This window comes from Mandrillus leucophaeus, unplaced genomic scaffold (assembly GCF_000951045.1).
Source record: "Mandrillus leucophaeus isolate KB7577 unplaced genomic scaffold, Mleu.le_1.0 Scaffold765, whole genome shotgun sequence".
NCBI classification, from domain to species: domain Eukaryota; kingdom Metazoa; phylum Chordata; class Mammalia; order Primates; family Cercopithecidae; genus Mandrillus; species Mandrillus leucophaeus.
The window spans coordinates 882,054-899,390 of NW_012108308.1; the positions used below are offsets into that span (position 1 = coordinate 882,054).

The window sequence follows — 17,337 nt, forward strand, 5'->3', positions numbered from 1 at the left end:
TTCTCATTCTTTGATCCATCAATTTTAGAATTTTACCCGAGATCACTGTCAAGTTTCCAATGACATCCTTAAACCCATGTGACCCAGAGGTTAACTCCAAATAAATCAAACATCTCAGATGGGCACAGTGGCTCATGCCCATAATCATAGAGCACTTTGGGAGGCTGAGGCAGGCAGAGAGCTTGAGCCCAGGAGTTCGAGACCAGCCTCGGCAACATGACGAAACTCTTTCTCTACAAAAAATACAAAAATTAGCTGGGCATGGTGGCATGTGCCTGTAGTCCCAACTTCTCAGGAGGCTGAGACGGGAGGATCAACCGAGCCTGGGAGGTCAAAGCTACACTGAGCTGAGATCACACCACTATACTCCAGCCCGTGTGACAGAGTGTGAGACCGTCTCAAAAAACAAAGACAAAAATTAAAAAAAAAAAAAAATCAAACATGTCTACGGGGAGAATTAAAATTTGAGAGCCTTCAAAATATGTCTAGAATCCATTGCTTTCTGGTTAGCCACCACTACCACCCAGGTCCAACCTACCATCATCCCTGCCCTGGACTACTGATTACTGCAAAAGCTTCCTCACTTGTCTCCCTGCTCCCATCACTGTCCATCCTTCCCCACCCTCCACAGTCTGTTCTCCCACAACAACCAGAGGAGGCCTTTTAAAACATCAGTCAGATCAAGTCACTCCTCTGCTCTAAACTCTCTAGTGCACCTCACTTAGAATACAAAGCACTCCAAAGGTGTCACATGGCTAAGGCCCTACAAGATCTAGGTCCCATCACTCATCTGCTGCTCCTTCCCTACGACTCCACTCCAGCCACATGGCCTCCTTATGGGTCCTTATACATGACCAGTTACACTCATCTCATCCCTCACAGATTTTATACCTGCTGTTCCCTCTGCCTAGGATGCTTTTCCTTCCCCCAGATATCTCCCTGGCTGGACTCCTCACCTCTTTTAGATCTTAGCTTAAAATATCACCTCATCAGAGGCCTTCCTTGATTGCTATACACAAAGAAGCAATCCCTCAGCTCCCTACCACTATCACCTTACGCTGCTTTTTTGTCTTCTTAGCATGTACAATCTAGTGGATGTTATTATCTATTTACCTGTTTATTTATTTATATCTAATTATTCATTTTTATCTGTTTCTACCCATTAGAATACAATCCTTCAGAGCAAGGACTTTTTCTATTTTGTTTAATGCTGTATACTTGGTTCCAATAACTAAGGCATGTAGTAAGTGGTCAATTTTTTTTTGTCATCAGAACATTAGCCCCAGTATATAGCAAAATATTTTATGCATAATAGGTATGTGTAGGCTGGGCACAGTGGCTCACACTTGTAATCCCAGCACTTTGGGAGGCCGAGGTGGGCAAATCACCTGAGGTCAGGAGTTCAAGACCAGCCTGGCCAACACGGTGAAACCCTGTCTGTACGAAAACTACAAAAATTAGCCGGGCGTGGTGGCATACACCTGTAATCCCAGCTACTTGGGAGGCTGAGACAGGAGAATCGCTTGGGCCCAGGAGGCGAAGGTTTGCAGTGGCAGTGAGCCAAGTTCGCCAGTGCACTCCGGACAGGGCAACAGAGTAAGACTCCGTCTCAAAAAATAAAAAAATAAAAAATAGGTATTTGTAATAAGTTTTACGAATAAAATGGTTGTTCTCCCCAAAATTTCACCAAATATATGAAAACACCATTGGTTCTTCCATTAAAAGAGACCAAATACTGGCTGCCACTCGCCCAACAAGAAATTAATTTCATAACCCAGTTCTCTGAGATAAGAGAAATGCTCCAGGGCAAGGAACAGAACAAGAATCCTGAACCAATTAACAGGGCAAGAGTTTGCCTTGAATTTTCCCACTCCTTCAAGAAGAGTTCTGTAGTATCCCTAACTACACCTATTTCCTAAGAGGGGTTGACATGAGAGCAAGAGGCTTTGTTAAGATTCCTTTCCTATGCCCAGTCACTGCTATGAGGAGAACCCATTTCCCACTCATTCTGAGTTATCCTATTGCTCTACTTTCCTAGGGAAGTTTTCTCTATCATCCAGCTATCAGTAGCAACCAAGACCACTGGGTCTCTTGGCCACTCACCACTCAAGTTCTCACTTCTCTCCCTTCTATTTCATTAGTGCTCTACTCTGCCTTAGCCAACAGCAACCAATAAAATATTGGCACATAAAATCCACATATGGCTAGGAAAAGTAGCTAGTTGTTGATCAAAAAGTTTTGTATTTTGCTTTGCTTTTCCAACGTTAAATCAGTCACAGCCTCAACCAAAAAGTAACTTTCTCAAAAGAGAAACATTACAGTGTAATGAAAATAACCCACTGTGGTGGTGGCTCATGCCTATAATCCCAGCACTTTGGGAGACCAAGGCAGGAGGACTGCATTAGCCCAGCAGTTTGAGACCAGCCTGGAAAATATAGAGACCCAGTCTCTACAAAAAAATTAGCTGGGCATAGTGGTGCACACCTGTAGTCCCAATTACTCGGGAGGCTGAGGTGGGAGGCTCACCTGAGCCCAGGAAGTCAAGGCTGCAGTGAGCCATGATCATGCCACCGCCCTCCAGCCTGGGCAATGGGAGTGAGACCCAGTCTCAGAAAAAAAGGAAAGAAAGTAACACAGGTTTGAAACCTAGTTCTACTACTTGTGTGAACTTGGAAGAGTTATTTAACCTCTCTAAGCTTGTTTCCTTGTGGTGATCACAACAGTACTTACTTCATAGGGTTGGTAGGGAGCTAACATGTCCAACAGGACTGCGCCCGACATAGAGTAAATATTCAATAAATGGTAGCTACTTCTTAAGGATGGCCTACTTCTTTTGGTTGCTGACCTCATGCAAGGATTTTTCACCCTCATCAGGTTGATTGGTTGGTTAAAGGAGAAAACATGTAAAGTACTCAGCATAGTATTTGGTTCATAATAGGCCATCACAAATACTGACTTTCCTCCCCACTTCCAGTAGTGGCAAAATTATAGTGGCTTCAGAAACCACCCAATCCTATTGGTATGCCCAGGTTTCACTGTACAACATACTTACCATTTAGGCAATTCAAGCTTTCCGTCAATAATTCCGGCGGCTCTCCCTTTGCTTGCAGTTTTGGAAACAGTCACTCACTATCTTTCAAAGACAGTTGTCTCTTGACCTGGATAGAATATAAACAGAATGCAAGAGATAGGTAATGCATGAATCATACCAAGACTGAGCTGACCCAGAGGGTTGTCCCAAAGACTTTTACATATAATTCACTGTCAGCAAGGGGCCAAGGTAAAACTTGCATCTAGATCCTGACACTAAAGGAAACTGGCTAAGCTGGCTATGTCTCTCTCAGGAAAGTCAAGAAAGAATTTGGCTGTAGGAGACTTCCCCTTCCCTATAAGATGATATGGTCCTAGGGTAGAACCCACTGTCTTTGCTTAAATTAAAACACCTAAACATTCCTCAACAGTCTAAAAATGTATATGACATCCTACAGCTAGGAAGCATCTCAGAAATCAACTACAGGTTGAGCATCCCTAATCTGAAAATCCCAGATTCAAAATGCTCCAAAATCTGAAACATTTTGAGTGCCCACATGACTCCACAAGTGGAAAATTCCATACCTGATCTCATGTGATAGGTCGCAGTCAAAACACAGGCAGACAATACTCAGGTTTATTCAATGTCCCCTGGAGAAAAATAAAATTACCTTCAGGCTCTATAAGGTGTATAGGGAACATAAATGAATTTCATGTTTAGACTTCGGTCTTATACCAAGACATGTCACTATATACATGCAAATATTTTTTTTAAAAATCTGAAATCTAAAACACTTCTGGTCCCAGGGATTTCAGATAAGGGATACTCAACCTTCAGTTAAATGTCCTTGTTTTACGGAAGGAAACTAAAACTTGGTAGTGAGTCACGCAATTATTTAGCAGAAAAGAAAGGATTCTAGTAAAAATAAGATGTTCTAGAAGATAGGAAAAAAACATACGTGGGGTATTTACCAACCCTGAGCACTATGCTTTATGTTTTATATAAGACAATAAGAACATAATGTTACCTCTACCTTACAGATAAAGAATCTAAGTTTCAAGAAGTGACTTGTCCAAGGTCTTACAGCTTGCTATTAAATGACAGAGTTTAAACTCAAGTCTGTCTGACTTTGAAAGTCCTTTCACCATGCTGGTTCTCATTTTGTTGCCTTCTAGATTCGGTCCTCAAAAGAGCCCTGAACCACCCAATATCAATTAGAACTAAAAATAGAGCTTCTTTGTCTGCAAACTTACCCTCTAGTTTTGTAATAAGCAGCCTTCTATAGGAGAGCTGAAAAGCCTACCATCCCATTGAATCTTACCCCTAAAACCAGAGAAGAGCTACTAGAGATGGAAAATCTGGGTCAAACTTCTTGTGTTTCTCACTTACTCTTGAGGAAAATGGAAAGGTAGCTTCTAAGCTAGTGGTAAACCTAAAGCTTTTGTACATGATCTTACATTCAAACTATCCTCCCTTCTTTCATCACAACTGCCTCCCCTGCACATCCCTGCAAGCGACCTTGTGACTGCCTTCCAAGACTATTGGTCCCTTCAATCCAACTTCCACACCTCCAGCAAAACACGCACGCAGGCGCGCGCACACACAAACACACATGCACCTGCGCGTGCGCACACACACACGAATCCATCCCTGCCTCTTCCTAGAGAGCAAAAAGGCTAGAATGAAGATGGACAAATAATGAGAGTTTTTAAAAATAGTTTAAAAGATGAGGGGAACAGGAGGAACTCAAGCCTCAAGCCAATAAAATTTGGAAAAAAAATTTTTTTGTAGTAATGAGGTCTCACTATGTCGCCCAGGCTGGTCTGAAACTCATGACCTCAAGTAATCTTCCCACGTCAGCCTCCCAAAGAGAAGAGTTACTGATAGTATCAGTCAGGCACAGTGGTTCACGCCTGTAATCCTAGCACTTTGGGAGGTCCAGGCGGGTGGATCACCTGAGGCTAGGAGTTCAAGACCAGCCTGGCCAATACGGTGAAACCCTGTCTCTACTAAAAACACAAAAATGAGCTGGGCGTGGTGGCATGTGAATGTAATCCCAGCTACTCAGTAGGCTGAGGCAAGAGATTCACTTCAAACCAAGAGGCGGAGTTTGTGGTGAGCCCAGATCGCACCACTGCACTCCAGCCTGGGCGACAGAGTGAGACATTGTCTAAAAAAAAAAAAAAAAAAAAGTTACTGATAATAAAAACAGCTAGAAAATAAGTATCAAAAAGGATCTAGGCCAGGCACAGTGGCTCATGCCTATAATCCCAGCACTTTGGGAGGCCAAGGCAGGAGGATTGCTTGAGCCCAGTTCGAGAACAGCCTTGACAACAAAGCAAGGCCCCCATCTCTACAAAAAAAATTTTTTTAATTAGCTGGGCATGGTGATGCGCACCTATAGTCCTAGCTACTTGGGAGACTGAGACAGGAGGATCACCTGGAACCCAGGAGTTTGAGGCTGCAGTGAGCCACAATTGTCCTAGTGCACTCCAGCCTAGACGACAGAGTGACATTCTACCTTTAAAAATAATTTTTAAAAGGATCTATACCAAGGCAGTACCCAAGAGATGGCTTAGGTGGATGTGGGGGAAGCTTTAGCTCTCCACCCTCTGCTTTTAAAAAAGAATCAATGGAAGTTAAAGTAAGTGTGATCGGTATTCAAACAGTTTTAGGGCAGTTCCACAGGCCTTCTGTCCTGCCCCATCACCACCTGTCTCTTTCCCCCTCCCCACCCACCATAAACACACAACACCCACACACAAACACACACCCACACACACACATACACACACCTTCTTCTGCATAGCCTAAAACCTCTCCTACATAAAAATTCTGAACCCTAAGAAAAGGTCACATAAATCTAGTCTATCTCCCCTAAGGTCTCTGCAGCCCTAACAGTGATAGCAGCACCCCTGCTAAAATCTACTGTCCCAGCACCTACCACCTACTGCCAAATTTGCTGACATGTTACTAAGGCCCAGGGGCTTTTCTCTTCAAAACAAGACAGAATGCACTGCCAAAAGGAAAGAGGAACTCCAGCTAACCCTGATTTGTTTTCAACTGTCTACATTCTCTCCTGTTTCTAAGGGGTAGAAGCAAGCAGCAACTGATTTCTTTCTTCTGAATGCCATTTACTTCTTGCATCCTCAGTGTACTCACCCTCTGTCCCCAAAACAAGAGGATGACTGTAAACATCCTCAAATTCCTTAGTGATGCCACTTCAGAGAGCTTTCCACCATGACAGACCCATCCTCATCACTTCCCTCAAGCATCTCTTCTGGCACTTATTGTTTGTTGTTACTGTTGGTGGTGACAGCGGTGGTAGTATGTGTGTACGGGTCTGTCTGCCTAGAAGCAGAGATTAAAGGATCCTTACAGATCACAGAGTCCAACCACCTCATTTCCCAGAGGAGCAAGTGAGTCCCAGAGAGGAAACGAGACTTGCCCAAGGTTACAAAACCAGTTCAAGTGAACATTTTTGTCCCCCAAACACTTCAGTAATAGATAAAAATGTCAGTACGAAATTCTGCTTTCAGTATGACCCTCCCACAGACAACAACTATAGTCTGGATAAAACACAAAAACTATCTGAAGTGAACGAGGGCTGGCAGATTTTGAAAATAAGTTGAAAGCTGGAAGAAAGGGCTGACATGGAATGAACTCCCCATTTTTGGAGCTCTGGCCTGAGGCTGGTCGAGCTGAGGTTCCAATTAAAAAACAAACCCTAGGTTTTCTGTCCTGAAGAAACAGCCCAGAGCAGCCAGAGATCACGGGAAGTAAGAAAAAAGAGAGCCAGAGAAGGAAGGAGAGTCTCGGGTTCTGTGTGTAAATTCTGCCCAGTCTCTGGCTGAACCCTAAGCCATGCAAGGCAGGCTCAGGCAGGGCAGAATCCAAAGACCTCAGTTAAAGAGAAAAGAACTGAACTGAGATTTGAACTGCCACCCACTGCAGGTGTGAGAGAGTTTGCAGTTTTGAGTCTGAGTTATTGTCTACTAAACCAAAAACATCAACAGAAACCGAAGTCTCCACAATACAACATTCACAATGTGAAGAATACAATTCCAAATTACATAAAGAACAAGAAAAATCATCTGGGCACAGTGGCTCATGCCTGTAATCCTGGCATTTCGGGAGGCCAAGGCAGAAGGATCATCTGAGCCCAAAGTGTTTTTGAGACCAGCCTGGGCAACACAGTGAGACACTGTCTCTACAAAAAATGAAAATAAATTTTAAAAAAACTAGCCAGGTATGGTGATGCATGCCTGTGGTCCCAGCTACCTGGGAGGCTGAGGCAGGAGGATCACTTCAGCCCAGTAGTCAAGGCTGCTGTGAGCCATGATCACACCACTGCACTCCAGCCTGGGCAACAGAGAGAGACCTTGTCTCAAAAAACAAACAAACAAACAAACAAACAAAAAAACCTAGAAAAATTAAACCCATTTGCAAAGGAAAAGACAATCAGCAGAGGGCAACTCCAAGACAACCCAGATGCTGAAAATCTCAGACAAAGATATTAACACAGCTATTATAACTAAGCTGAATGAGGTAAAAGAAAATATTCTCAAGGCCGGACATGGTGGCTCAGGTCTATAATCCCAGCACTTTGGGAGGCCGAGGCGGGCGGATCATGAGATCAGGAGATTCAGACCATTCTGGCCAACATGGTGAAACTCCGTCTCTACTAAAAATACAAAAGTTAGCCGGGTGTTGTGGCGCGCACCTGTAGTCCCAGATACTCGGGAGGCTGAGGCAGGAGAATCGCTTGAATCCGAGAGGCAGAGCTTGCAGTGAGCCGAGATCCAGCTACCGCACTCCAGCCTGGCGACAGAACGAGACTCCATCTCAAAAAAAGAAAAAAAAGAAAGAAAATATGCTCAAAATGAAGGGGAAAAAACAGTAAGTCTCAGAAGAGAAACTGAAAAAAAAATTTAAGTGGAAATTTTTGAACAGAAACACAGTATTTGAATTTTTTTAATTCACTGAATGGGCTTAAGGACAGAATGGAGATGACACAGGAAAGAGTCAGTGAAACATGGAAGTAGAACAATAGAAATGATTCAAACTAAAACAACTCTGGGTCATTCTCAGTCTGTAGAAAAACTACCCTCAGACCCTTTACTAAAGTATACACAGGGATAATCTTCTGTTATCAGAAAAATTGGTATCAGAGATTAACAGAATAACGGGATCACAGAGTTTTCTAGTGGTCCTAAATTATATAGGAAGTAAAGGGAAAGTAATTTTTATTTTTCCCCCTATAATTGCTGAAGTAGCATTCAGGATTGTTGAGGAAAAAAGTCAGGAGGGATTTTAATAGTTTTAACAGTTTTTCTGCCCTGTGCAGTCTCTTCACCAAAAAGCTAACATGATAAACAGGCTGATGGCAGGATGGGGTGCGGACCAACCAGGGGGTATGGGGCTAAGGAAGTGCCAGCAGCTTGCTATGTATGAGCCAACCTAGGTGGTTTTAAAGGCAGCTGCCCTGAATGCCATCACTGAGTCGCTTCTCACATTCAAGTCACTTCATGTTGGAGTTCAGAACACTCTAGATAAAAGTGGAAGAAAAAACATAAGCTGCAGAAAACATGTCAATTTCTTTAAGGCCTGCCTTTTGCTCACTCCCCTCCTTCCTACCCCACTTGCCAACAAGAAGGAAGGAAGAGAATCCAGAGCCAGTAATCTTTTCTGACTGAAGTGGGAAACCAAGAGTAAGACAACATGCCCTCTAAGTGCAGAGAAACTTGGATGGGGAGTGAGAATCACGGGTGCTGGCCTCTAGTTCTACCACAGATATTGCTGGACCTCAGATATGTCTTTTACACTTTCTGGGTCTCAGTTTCATCAGTCAAACAAAAAGGCCAGACTGAATGATATTTAGCAATGATACACTATTGTCCTTTCCAGTAACACTATGAATGACATCCCTAACCCTGCTACCTCCATTTGCCCTTGAAGAAACTATAAACAGGTCTGAAAAGACATAAGTAGAGGCATATCATTTGATTCACTGGAGTACCTCATGTTATATAAATTATTCAAACTTTTTAAATAATTTTCCTTAAGTATTGCATTAATACTTAAATTACATCAATAATAGATATTTCGGTACCTATCTATGATAGAGGACTGCTGTAAAATAATGTCTTTCATCTGAAAGTGCTGCTAATTCTCCCAGAACAACTTTTTAAATCTACATAACCTTTAGGATGAGAAGGCAAAAATACTCTTATATCTTATGATAAGCAAACAAACTAAGGGACCTGTGAGACCTTTTTAGGAAGCTAGTAACAGACAAAACTAGAATCCAGCAATCCCATCTCTATGTGTCAGGTTCTTTTTCACCTTGCCAAAGAAACCTTACCAAAGAGGAGGATAAACAAGACCAGAATTAGAAAGAACTTAAATATTTTTGTGCACTTTGGGAGTGCTTATTAATAAATGATTGATAAAGCTAGCTTGAGGTTAATGTATCTATTTGAAACTGGCACTCAAAGAACCAGCTCTGCTACTTAATATTTTTTTTTTTTTTTTTTCTTTTTGAGACAAAGTCTTGCTCTGTTGCCCAGGCTGGAGTGCAGGGGCACGATCTCAGCTCACTGCACTCTCCACCTCCCAGGTTCAAGCAATTCTCCTGTCTCAGCCTCCTGAGTAGCTGGGATTACCGGCGCATGCCACCACGCCCAGCGAATTTTTGTATTTTTAGCAGAGATGGGGTTTCACCATGTTGGCCAGGCTGGTCTCAAACTCCTGACCTCAAGTAATCCACCCACCTCAGCCTCCCAAAGTGCTGGGATTACAGGCGTGAGCCACTGCGCCCAGCCCTGCTGTTTCCTTTTCTAACCAGTGGTCTATAATTGAGACTAGGCTTCCTTGCCCATGTTTGTGAAGTTTAGCAACAGAACCACATCCAAAATTGCTATTCACCTGCTGAGAGAAAGCTGGCCAAGGCTAAGCACAGTGCCTCAAGCCTGTAATTCCAACATTTTGGGAAGCTGAGGCAGGAGGATCACTTGAGCCCAGGAGTTTGAGACCAGTCTGGCCAACATAGCCAGACCCTATCTCTCCAAAAATAAAACCAGGCCAGGTACAGTGGCTCATGCCTACAATCCTAGCACTTTGGGAGGCCAAGATGGGAGGATCACTTGAGCTCAGGAGATCGAGACCAGCCTGGGCAATATAGTGAGACCTTGTCTCTAAAAAAAATTTTAAAATTAGCCAGGTGTGGTGGTGTATGCCTGTAGTCCCAGCTACTCGGGTGGCTGAAGTGGGAGGATGACTTGATCCAGGAGACTGAGGCTGCAGTAAGCCATGCCCACACCACTGTACTCCAGCGAGGACAGAGTGAGACTCTGTCTCATTGGCCAGGCATGGTATATGCCTGTAGTCCTAGCTACTCAGTAAGCTGAGATGGGAGAATCGCTTGAGCCCAGGTGTTCAAGGTTACAGTAAACTATGGTTTCATCACTGCTGGGTGACAGAGCAAGACCCTGCCTCCAAATAAATAAATGAATGAAAGTTGACCAAATCAGAAGGCAGCCAAAAGCAAAAGAGCGAGACTCTGTTAAAAAAAAAAAAAAAAAAAAAAAAGAGAGAGATAGGCAAAGAGAAGAAAAAAGAGAAGAGAAAGAAAAGAGAAAAGAAGAAGAGAAGAAAAGAAAAAAAGGAAAAGAAAAGAAAGAAAAGTTTGCCTATGTGAAAGTGATAAGGAAAACGCAGAGTTGAGGATGGGTTTTGCTGTTATTTTTGTTTAATGAGGGTACTATCCTAGCACTGTCTGTCACATGTATGAGCTGCAAGTCTTAGGAGATGCAAGTCACCCAAAGGTTTCAAATCTTTTTACCTTCACACTCAACTCAGAGAATGTGACTTCCCTTGTACTGACTGTTAAGTGCCCAGAGTATCAATCTAGAAGTTTTTTGTTTTACATGCATCTAATCTCCCTTAGGAGAAATGTATTTCATCTCTCTTAAAATGGAAGATTAAAATGCCCTTCTATATATTTGGTGGTATCAGGAGAAGAATACTAAGCTGTACATATTAGAGAGCCTGAGTGAAAAAGGTTTTCTGCTTTTATTTTAATTTGAAGGCATATTTTACAGGGTCACTATTATTTCTACCCCCATAATAAGTTTCTTTCCATTTTATTACCTCTAGAGAACTTCCCTTTGTTTCTATTCCACACTCTCTCTCCATCCTGCCTGCTGCCCCAGCAACATGCTATAAGGGAAAACCACACATGGTACTGAAAGTCAGATGATCTGGGTTCTACTCTAATTCAGTCACATATTACTTTAAGTGATTAAACTTCACAACCTCAGTTTCCACAACTGTATATAGAGATTACATCTAAACTTCATGGGACTGTTGTAAGGATTATATAAAAATATACATTAAATGCACATAATGCCTGAACTAAAATACACTCTACACTTATTAATTCGATTTTCTTTTCATCACTATTCTGATTATGCCTTACACATTCTCAGTTTCCGCCCCTCCCCCCCCACCCGGCACATCAGGAAGCCCTAGGGGAAAAAAAACACCTTGAGAAAGTAACTTGCCCAGTTACAGCTGAAATAATTTTAAATAAGTACTAAGAGAGGTGGATGGGTGGGGCCAGAGGTATAGTAAGACAGCATCCAAAAGGGCAGGGAAGATGCCCAAGTCAGAATAATCAGGCTCCCTGCCAGTTCTCTGCCTCCCACCCCTAAGCCCCAAGTTCCTTCTTATAGCTATAACTATGTCTATCTCCTTCTTTTACTAAGTCACACTTGCCAACACTTCTCAAGTCAATGTCTACATTATTAAAAACAAACAGGAGGCTGGGCAAGATGGCTCACGGCTGTAATCCCAGCACTTTGGGAAGCCAAAGCGGACAGATCATGAGGTCAGGAGTTCGAGACCAACCTGGCCAACATGGTGAAACCCCTTCTCTACTAAAAGTACAAAAATTAGCAAGGCATGGTGGTGCATGCCTGTAGTCCCAGCTAATCGGGAAGCTGAGGCAGGAACTTGCTTGAACTCGGGAGGTGGAGGTTGCAGTGAGCTGAGATTGCGCCACTGCACTCTAGCCTGTACAAAACAGCGAGACTCCATCTCAAATAATAATAATAATAATAATAAATAATAAATTTTTTAAAAAACAGTCATGGTGGCTTGTGCCTGTAATCCCAGCACTGTGGGAGGTCAAAGTGGGTGGATCACTTGAGGTCAGGAGTTCGAGACTAGCCTGATCAACATGGTGAAATCCCATCTCTACTAAAAATACAAAAATTAGCTAGGCATGGTGGCGCACATCTGTGGTCCCAGCTACTTGGGAGGCTGAGGCAACGAGAATTGCTTGAACCCGGGAGGCAGAGGTTGCGGTGAGCCAAGATCACGCTGCTGCACTCCAGCTTGGGCAAGAGAGCAAGACTCCACCTCAAAAAAAATTAAAATTAAAATTAAAACTCACTCACATTCACATACCAGGTAGTACAATGGACAGTAGACTCCTGAGTTCTACACATTTGTCTCTCCAACTTACTAGAATAGTTTCCTCATTTGTAAAACAGAAATGACAACGTGTCTTGACTACAAGATTATAAGGACCAAACAGAAGAATGTATGTGAAAGTACTTTGTATACTATGAAACATGGTTACTGTTATAGGTACACTGAGTCTACCTTTGGCCAGTTTAGGTGTTAAGTTTTACTTTAAAAAGGCCTCAGTTCTACAATACTCTATTTCTGTGATCCAAGGCTGCCTATTTCCAGCTCAAGTCCTCTTCTTCCGGGCAGCTGAACATTTTATACTGTCATCCTAATTTCACTTGATTCCCTGATTTCTGCAAGGTTCCTCAAACTTCTCTAACCAAATGGGCTCCATGTCTCCAAAATGGTAAATAAAGACCACTAGAACTGATCACCTCTAACTGTCCTTTTGGTTCTAATATTCTAAGATTCTTGGGCCTATGTTCCCAATGCACTTTGTCTGTATCTCTACTTGAGCAATTTTCTTAGTCTACTTTGCAATACAGGTTTATCTGACACCATCTCCTAAAGAAAAGGCCACAGGTAGGTTGTCCTATGTTGTTTTATATTCCCTGTAGCAATTAACATGGAGCTTTATACACAAGGTACTAAAAAAGTATTAGTTGAATTGACTTGATGCTAATTTCTCATTTTTTTATACTCATCCCTACTACACCATAATTATAGACTACCTTATTCTTTTGTACTGCCATTGGCCTGGTACTGTGTGAAATACATAGTCAATATTTTTTAAGAACCTGATGTGACTAGTTCTTTTTTTGAGACAGGGTGTCACTCTGTTGCCCTGTTGCCCAGGCTACGGTGAAGTGGCACAATCGTAGCTCACTGTAACCTCGAACTCCTGGGCTCGAGCAATCCTCCTGCCTTGGCCTCCCGATTAGCTAGGACATAACTGAAAGTGAAAGCAAGTATGACAACTTAGATCTTAGTTTTCATTTTAAAAATAACACTACGGGTGTGACCTTAGGCAAACTGCTTCATTTCTCCAGGCCTCATTAAGATATCTCTTACAACTTTTAAACAAAGTCTGGAGAGGACGTTGAGAGGAATTGGGTAAGAACAAGCCCTTCTGAAAAACCCTAAGTTTATCTCTAGTATAACACTTATCATTCTGTATTATAATTGTCTACTCGTTACTCTCCTATACCAAACTCTGAGCTCTTGAAAGGCCAGAATTATGTATTTCATCTCTGAATCCAAGCATGTGCACAGAACATGGCACACAGTAACGGTTCAATGTTCAATGGCCAAACTGCTGAAAATTACAAGTGCCTATACTTACGAAGACTTTTATGTATAAATGGACTTACATAAACTTATAAGAAAGAATAATTCATCTCCCACATGTACAACCCTTTCAAATAACATTAAATAATAGTATTTTTCTTATTATTACCAACTAAAGTCCACGTTTTGTTTTTTGTTGGTAGTTTTATTTTATTTTTTTTAAGACAGGGTCTTGCTCTGTCACCAAAGCTGGAGTGCAGTGGTGCAATCATGGCTCACTGCAGTCTCAACCCCTTGGACTCAAGCAAATCCTCCCACCTCAGCTCCCAGAGTAGCTGGGACTACAGGGATGTGTCACCACAACAAGCTAAGTTTTGTATGTTTTGTAGAGATGGGGTTTCATCATGTTGCCCAGGCTGGTCTCGAACTCCAGAGCTCAAGCAATTCACCCACCTCGGCCTCCCAAAATGCTGGAATTATAGGCATGAGACATGGCACGAGGCTTAGGAAGTCCAATTACTGAACGCCCAGAATAATCTGAAATTTAGGATCCCTAGAAGATATCCTGACAGGAGCCTCAAAAGTGCATGCCTCCCACGCTCTAAATAATATACCTCCATATATATATATATATTTGGAGACAGATCTCACTCTGTCACCCAGGCAGGAGTGCAATAGCGCAACCATGGCTTAATGCAGCCTTAACCTCCTGAGCTCAAGAGACCCTCCCACCTCAGCCTCCCAAGTATCTGGGACTGCAGGTGTGTACCAAAATGCCTAGCTAAATTTTTTTATTTTCATTTTTTTGTAGAGACAGGGTCTTGAACTCCTGGCCTTCAAATGATCCTCTTCTCTCGACCTCCCAAAGTGCTAGAATTACAGGCATGAGCCACTACGCCTGACAATAATACCTAATGCTTATACATTATTTCATAGTTCAAAGCACTTTCACTTCCATTCTCTCAATCCTTAATAATGACCCCATAAGGAGGTATTATCAAATTTATTTTATATATTGAAGAAATTGAGGCTCATATTTTAAATAATTTGCTAGCCTAAGGCAAGCTGATATCAGCTAAAGGAGGGCTTTCATATTTAGTCTCTCTTGCTTCAGTGCCCAAAAGAGGCAGGAACAAGAACACCACCATCTCCACTCCCCTGGCCTGTACAAACAAGGTGGATCAGACCACTATCTGCTATTGCTTTACTGAGCTGACTACCTCTTATGTTTTTCTTGTCTCCATAAAAATTAGCTGCCCAGAGTATTTTTATTATGTCTTAAGCAAAAAATGAGACCGGCTCAGGGAGAAAAATCCCCAAGACTACAAACAACCACATTCATAAGCTGCTGGCTTATATCTTTATATACAAAGCTAAAGAAATAAAGGCAAAACCTGCTCCAATGGGGAGTTGTAAACCCTACTGACCAAACAGCCCCTCAGCACTTAGGCAGGTAGTTATACACAGCTAATTTAGTTTGTAATAGTTTTTGTACTTTCTTCAATAATTTGTACTGCCTATTGTTTTCTCCCTACCATTCTAAATGCCTCAAGAGCAAAGGTCACATCTTCTAGTTAATTTGCAACTGTTCCTATACAATGACCATATAGCACCCAAACCAAAATTGGTTTTTCTGGCCTGGATATTTATATAAAGTATTACCCAAATTTAAAAATTAAAATACAAAGGCTGGGTACAGTGGTTCATGCCTGTAATCCCAGCACTTGGGAGGCCAAGACAGAGGGATCATTTGAGACCAGGAGCTCAAGACTAGCCTGGGCAACACAGTAAGACCTTGTCTCTATAAAAAATAAAACAAAATTAGTCAGGCATGGTGGCACACACCTGTGGTCCCAGCTACCTGGGAGGCTGAAGTGGGAGGATAGCTTAAGCCTCAGAGGTCAAGCCTACAGGGAGCCAAGATCACGTCACTGCACTCCAGATGACAGAGCAGACCCTGCCTCAAAAATTAAAAAATAGTCTGGGTGTCGTGGCTCATGCCTATAATCTCAGCACTTTGGGAGGCCGAGGCGGGTGGATCACCTGAGGTCAGGAGTTTGAGACCAGCCTGGCCAACATGGCGAAACCCCTCTCTACTAAAAATATAAAAATTAGTTGGGTGTTGGTGGCGCATGCCTATAATCCCAGTTGCTCAGGAGGCTGAGGCAGAATTGCTTGAACCCGGGAAGCAGAGGTTGCGGTGAGCTGAGCTCATACCACTGTACTGCACTCTGGGTGACAAAGCAAGACTCTGTCTTAAAAATAAATAATAAATAAATAAATAACAAAAAAAAATTTTTTAAGACTTTAAGTAATTGACATTCTTCAACTGAGTAACATTTATAAAATCTACAGTTTCTAATAAAGAAACACCAAAAGACACTTAACACCTACAATGGTGCCAGGCATACATTCGAGTGGGCACTCAATAAAGTTGTGCTGAATGAATGATAACTGAGAGCTTAAAATCCATTAAAAACCACTTAAGGCATAATAAAATATCCAGGACAAAAGCCAAAAGAAATGACTAGAGACTGTCAAGTTAATTGGAAAAATAAGATTCTAAGGTAGTTCACTCAAAGTCATACTTAGGGTACCACAAGTGAACACTCTGGATTTAAGCACCACATTGTACCTACAGCCAGAGTGAATGCATTAGGGCAGTGACTTAGCACGAGGGTTCTCTCTGCTCAGACCAGCAGCATGCAACCAGCAGCAGCTTGCCCCTTCCCCCAGTTAGTCCCCATTACCAACGCCCTGAAGCACAGTCACAGAACTGCAGCAGTTAAGCCAGGCAGTACTAAAAGTTAGAAGGAAATGAGCATGCCACCTGACCCTTTTCTGGCACAGGCTAAGCTGATTAGTTTAGGTTATAAACACAACTACAAGATTCCAGTACATTGATGAAATGACTCTTTTCCTACAAACTAAAAATAACCTATTAAAACAGGAGTGCTCCTCAAGTATTTCTGCCCTGCCAGCAACCCAAAGTTCCATTTCCTCAAATCCTTCATTAGTCTAGTCTTATTGGATCCAAGTCTCCACACCTCCCCCATCTTCCCCACTCTTCATCCTAATGCTATGAACACAGTGAAAGACCTAAACTCCTTTCCTAACCTCATGCTTTTAATGTTTCTTTTCCAATAAGCAAACGTGCAGAACTTCCATGGCTCCTGCCTTGTGTGGAGCCACAACTGGAAGACATGCTGAGCTGCAGCAAAGAATAATGAAAAACAAAGGAAAACTGAAGGACAAGATGCAGCATGCTCAGGAAGTCAGCTAAATGCTTTTCATTCAGGCAGGCATAGGAGGAGCCTCACCTACCTAGAATACAGCATAAGGACAAATAGTGTCTAGTACAGAGCTAGACTATACTTTATCACTTTAGAACAAAGCCATCAAGCATGTTCTAGAGACAGACTCATGTCCAAAGAGCTTTAGTATCCTATAAGAATCACTAGGCTGGGCCGGGCGCGGTGGCTCAAGCCTGTAATCCCAGCACTCTGGGAGGCCGAGATGGGTGGATCACGAGGTCAGCAGAT

The 17,337-nt window shown here is 42.5% G+C and overlaps 1 protein-coding gene across 1 annotated transcript in view; it reads right to left on the reverse strand.

Annotated features, from left to right (window-relative positions):
- Positions 1-17,337, reverse strand: part of LUZP1 (leucine zipper protein 1) — a 98,545-nt gene that overhangs the window by 17,953 nt on the left and 63,255 nt on the right. Inside the window, exon 3 of the mRNA XM_011966587.1 lies at positions 3,053-3,158. The gene's annotated coding sequence lies outside the window, so the exon portion shown is untranslated. The remainder of the gene's footprint in view (positions 1-3,052; positions 3,159-17,337) is intronic.